The sequence below is a fragment of the Triticum urartu genome, chromosome 7A (genome assembly GCF_056163025.1).
Source record: "Triticum urartu cultivar PI428250 chromosome 7A, HENAU_Tu73, whole genome shotgun sequence".
Taxonomy (NCBI): Eukaryota; Viridiplantae; Streptophyta; class Magnoliopsida; order Poales; family Poaceae; genus Triticum; species Triticum urartu.
This window is the reverse complement of record NC_141879.1, coordinates 717323030-717329029: the sequence shown is the minus strand read 5'-3', so window position 1 is coordinate 717329029 and position 6000 is coordinate 717323030.

Genomic DNA, 6000 nt, shown 5'->3' with positions numbered 1-6000 from the left:
AAGCTAACATACTTTCTCTACTTGGATCATATGCACTTATGATTGGAACTCTAGCAAGCATCCTCAACTACTAAAGATTCATTAAGGTAAAACCCAACCATAGCATTAAAGTATCAAGTCCCCTTTATCCCATACGTAAACAACCTACTTACTCGGGTATGTGCTTCTTTCACTCACGCCACCCACCATAAGCAAATCATAAACATATTGCAAACCCTACAGTGGGAATCCCTCACACTTGCGCGACACGGAGAGCACCATAGGACAGCACCAATAATAAAACATACAACTCAAAGCAATCACGATCATCAAATAGCCATTAGGACAAAACAGATCTACTCTCAAACATCATAGGATAGCCATACATCATTGGGAAATAATATATAGCGTTGAGCACCATGTTTAAGTAGAGATTACAGCGGGTAAGAGAGAGGTTACACCGCTGCATAGAGGGGGGAAGAGTTGATGATGATGGTGGTGAAGTTGTTGGTGAAGATGGCGGTGATGATGATGGCCCCCGGTGGCACTCCGGCGCCACCGGAAGCGAGGGGGAGAGAGCCCCCCTCCTTCTTCTTCCTTGACCTCCTCCCTAGATGGGAGAAGGGTTTCCCCTCTGGTCCTTGTCTCCCATGGCGTGGGAGGGGCGAGAGCCCCTCCGAGATTGGATCTATCTCTCTGTTTCTCTCTGGTTCTGCGTTCTCCTCTGGCTCTGTTTCACTGTTTCGTATATATATGGAGATCCATAACTCCGATTGGCTTGAAACCTTCACCGTGATTTTTTTTCTGAATATTAGCTTTCTTGTGGCAAAAGAATAGCATCAACCGCCTTACGGTGGGCTCACGAGGGTAGGGGCGCACCCTAAGGGGGGTGCCCCCTGCCTCGTGACCACCTCGGGCACTGGTTCACATTGATTTTCCTTCCAAATTTTCAATATTTTCCAATAATAAGCTCTGTCCATTTTTATCCCGTTTGGACTCGTTTGATATGGATATTCTGCGAAACCAAAAACATGCAACAGACAGGAACTGGCACTGGGCACTGGATCAATATGTTAGTCCCAAAAATAATATAAAAAGTTGCCAAAAAGTATATGAAAGTTGAATAATATTGGCATGGAACAATCAAAAATTATAGATACGACGAAGACGTATCAAGACACCAAGTTTAAATGGACAGAAGAATGTGAGGCAAGTTTCCAGGAGTTGAAGAAACGTTTTGTTACAGCCCCAGTGTTGATTCTGCCGGATATACGCAAGGATTTCCAAGTGTATTGCGACGCTTCTCGCTTAGGACGTGGAGGAGTGCTTATGCAGGACGGAAGAGTTGTTTCATATGCCTCACGATAGCTTCGACCGCATGAGTTGAATTATACCACGCATGATTTGGAGTTAGAAGCCGTAGTGAATGCGCTCAAAACCTGGAGACACTATCTTATTGGAAACCATTGTGATGTGTACACGGATCATAAGAGTTTGAAGTACATTTTCACTCAGAAGGAGCTGAACCTCAGGCACAGGAGATGGTTGGAGCTCATAAAGGATTATGATATGAAGTTGCACTATCATCCAGGCAAAGCCAATGTCGTAGTAGACGCTTTGAGCCGGAAGAGTTATGCCAATACCCTCGTAAGTGGGGGATTGCCAAAGGAGTTAGTGGAAGATCCCAGGGAGCTTCGTTTGGAGATAGTTCCTAGAGGTTTTTTAGCAGCATTGGAGGTTCAGTCAACATTATTAGGAAAGATTCGAGAAGCTCAAAAGGATGACAAATAAATTGCCGAGATAAAGGAGAGAATGAGCAAAGGAAAAGCCAAAGGTTTTCGTGAGGATGAGCACGACACCTTGTGGTTTGAGGACCGTGTTTATGTGCCCAATAATGCAGAGATCAGGAAGTTGATACTACAGGAAGCTCACGACTCGCCATACTCGATACACCCCGGAAACACCAAGATGTATTTGGATCTGAAGGAGCGTTTCTGGTGGACTGGAATGAAGAAGGATATTGCCGAGTATGTAACCATATGTGATGTATGTTAGAGAGTGAAGGCAGAACATCAGAAGCCAGCCGGATTATTGCAGCCTATGCCGATACCCGAATGGAAGTGGGACAAGCTTGGCATGGATTTCATCACCGGATTACCCAGGACCCGATGGGGATATGATTTTATTTGGGTAGTAGTGGATCCTTTAACCAAAGTGGCTCACTTTATCCCAGTGAAGACCACCTATACAAGTGCGAAGTCGGCCAAGATATATATGACCAGGATCGTATGTCTGCACGGAGTTCCGAGGACCATCGTATCAGATAGAGGAACACAGTTTACTTCAAAGTTTTGGCACCAGCTACACCAGACTTTGGGTACCAGGCTAGAGTTCAGTACAGCTTTTCATCCGCAGACAGATGGACAGACCGAGAGAGTCAACCAGATTCTGGATGACATGTTGAGAGCTTGTGTGCTAGATTATGGATCTAGTTGGGATGACAATTTGCCTTACACGAAGTTCTCATACAACAATAGCTATCAGGCCAGTTTGAAGATGGCACCTTTCGAAGCTTTGTTTGGAAGGAGGTGCAGAACACCGTTGATGTGGGAGAAGTTGGAGACCGTTAGTTGTTTGGACCTGACTTGATCAAGGAATCCGAAGAGAAGGTTAAGCTGATTCGTGATAGATTGAAGGTAGCTCAGTCCAGACAGAAGAGTTATGCAGACTCAAAATGCAAGGAGGTAGTCTATGAAATCAGAGATAGAGCATATCTTCCTGTGTCACCTCTGTGTGGAGTTAAATGTTTTGGATTTAAGGGGAAGTTAGCCACGAGATTTGTAGGACCATACCGAGTTTTGGAACGTATGGGAGAGGTGGCCTAAAAGTTGGAGTTACCAGAAAGACTGTCAGGAGTTCATGATGTGTTGCACGTTTCCCAGTTGAAGAAGTGCCATGCTGAGATGGTCGATATTCCTTTGAGAGATACAGTGCCCCTGGAAGCAATTCAATTGGATAGTGACCTGACCTATGAGGAGAAACTAGTCAAGATTCTCGAGTTTGCCAGCCGAGTTACACGCAGCAAGGTTATCAAGTTTTGCAAAGTTCAGTGGAGCCACCATACGGAAGATGAAGCCACCTGGAAATGTGAGAAAGATCTACGGAAAGACCACCCGCACCTATTTTCTAGTCAACCCGAATGTTGAGGACGAGATTCATCTTAGGGGGGTAGGTTTGTAACATCCCAAATTTTCAATTTGGAATGTTATACCTAGGTCATTCATGCATATCATATTTTATTGCATTTTGTTTTGCGATCCTCGAAATTCTAAGCAACTCAAGGACCCACGCAGAGAGTTGAGAATTTCACCGTTTTCATATTTGAATTATCTCAAATATCAAAACCAGGATCACTTTGGTTTTAATTATTTTTCTCCAAAAATATTTCATATTAAAAATGTATGAGAGGAGATAATATGACTTCTCCAAAATAAATGAAATGTTGGAGGAAAAATGTTAAAATCAAATAAATAATTTATTTTGGATTTTATTGCTATTTTATTTGAATTAGAAAAAAATGCATTTTTCAAAATTGAATTTTAGGCCAAGAAAATGTTCACTTTATTCTAAATATTTCATTTAGACGGTGAAAATTGTTTTTGGCATTTTTAGATTTTTATTTTATTTATTTAGGATTTTCTCGGCAGAATCAGTTTAAAAAAATTCTCCGCCGGACCGAACTGGGCCGAGGCCCAGCAGGCCCAGCTGCCGCGTCGCCCTCCCCGTCGCGTGCCATCGCCGGACTAGGGGAGTCCGAGCCCCGCCCTCCGCGCCGACCACCTTCCCAAGTCGGACGCCGCCGCCGCCTTCCCCCCTCTTAAATACCACCCCGGGGCCCCCATGGAGCCCCACATCGCCCGCACCGCCGTCTACCCTCGCCAGCCCCGCAGCCGAGCCGCGTCGTCGCCAGCCCAACCGGAGTCGCCCCGTTCGCCGGATCGAGCCGTCGTTCACCGGATCTCGTCCGCCCGGTCTTTTTTTGGTTTTTAGGTAAAAGCAGCCCCGGTTTTGTTTAAAACCCTAGTTCGGTTTTTTAGATTCAGTTCGGTTCGTTTCGACAGTTTATTTTATTTAGCGGACGTTCGTCCTTTCATTCATTTTAACGAACGCTATTCGCCGGTTAGGTTCAGAAAGCGAACGTTCGTTCGTTAGTATTTTCTTTTTATTTAATTTTTTTGGCCAGGGACGTATTCATGATTACTTTTATCATAGATCAGCCCCTGATCTTCAAACCCTCGTCGTTTCTAAACCGTTTGTCCAAATCCAGTGAAATCAACGCCAAAATCTTTGTCTCGAGCCCCTCTATCTGTTTAATCCACTTGAACAAGGTTTTGACAATTTAAAATTTTGTTTCAAGTAGATTTGAATTTGAAGTTCTTTTGATCGTAGTTTCAGTTCCGTAGCATCGATTCGATCGATTCTTTTCGCAGATCGAGCCTCTTCGGTTGAGCTTTCAAATTCAACCTTCTTATTTGAGTTTACTAGTGCATATTTTCTTGAGTGCTTATGTATGCTATTGTTTGTTTGTGATAGAATTCCCGGAGTGCGAAGCGTGCTACTACGAGTCACTAGGTTTTGCAGATCGTCAGCAAGGCAAGTAGCACATTGATCATACTCTTTTCATACCCAGTTTTATGCATTACTTCCAATCCTCAAACACTACATGATTAGGATGTGATTAATATGTGGGTGTTGGGAAGTAGATGATGAGGTAGAACCTATTACCTGTTTTATTATCAAACCCTTGGGAGTTACTTCTACGTTATGCTCATATTGCTATGCTATGCTCGTAGACGTGGATTGGGTTTGAGAGTATCCATGACAGATGTGAGATATTTTAATTAATGGTTCAACTTAAGGTGTCAACTTTAATACACATATGGGTGGATTGTTGGTTTGGGCACCTGGGGTTATACCAGTGTTGTCCTTGGAGATCCCGGGGTTATACTGTATGATCCTCCTATGGTCTGCCACCTAGCCTCAAAGGGATCATAAGATTATTCATGCTAGAAACTTCCGTTTGCAGACACAAGCTATTATGGGCTCTAGCATAGTTGAGTAGGCTGCATGACCTCTTTCAATGGTGGGCTAGCAGATGTAGGGGAAAGTAGGTGTAACTTTCCACTCGGAGTAAGGAGTTAGAACTTCTGAAAGACTGTGGCTCGGTCATCCGTTTCTCAAACACCATGTAGTGCGAGAAATCCAATGGAGGAGATCGAGTCTTATGGGGAAAAGTGCGCAAACCTCTACAGAGTGTATAAACTAATCACGGTTAGCCATGTCCCCGGTTATGGACATCTTGAGTATCTGGTACCTGAATTATTGATTTGATCTCATCATTCTAAATTAATTTGTTGGGTTGTTAATGATTACTTTAATTGGGATTGAGACAGGGGTACCATTCTCAATGTTTCAACGACCATGATAGTTAAAACAAAATATATTCCATTTGTTGTAGGAAAAAATTGGCTTTTCGCAAAACATTATAACCATAGAGCCTCCGCCAGCCATATATGCATGTAGTGATAGCATTTATATTGTTCATTGCTCTACTGTTTTATATTGCCAGCATATTCCACGTGTTGACCCGTTCCGGGCTGCAACATATCATGTTGCAGACTTTCAGACGAAGAGTAAGGTGCGCGAGGTCGTTGTCATGCACTCAACAATGCCGTTGGAGTTGATGGACTCACTTTATCTTCCAAGCCTTCCGCTGTTATCTTTAGATGGCCTTAAGCCATATTTATTGCAATAAGTTCTCTCTTGAGACTATTGATGTAATAAGTGTGTGATTGCTACTCTGTTATAAATCCTTCAAGTACTGTGTGTGTCAGCATTACCGATCCAGGGATGACACAGAACATAGAGATTTGATCATCTGAGGTCGAATCGCTACATTACATCACCAGTGTAATTACACATTAAGCCGGAGCGGCGTCTCAAAGGTATGATCCTCCAGGA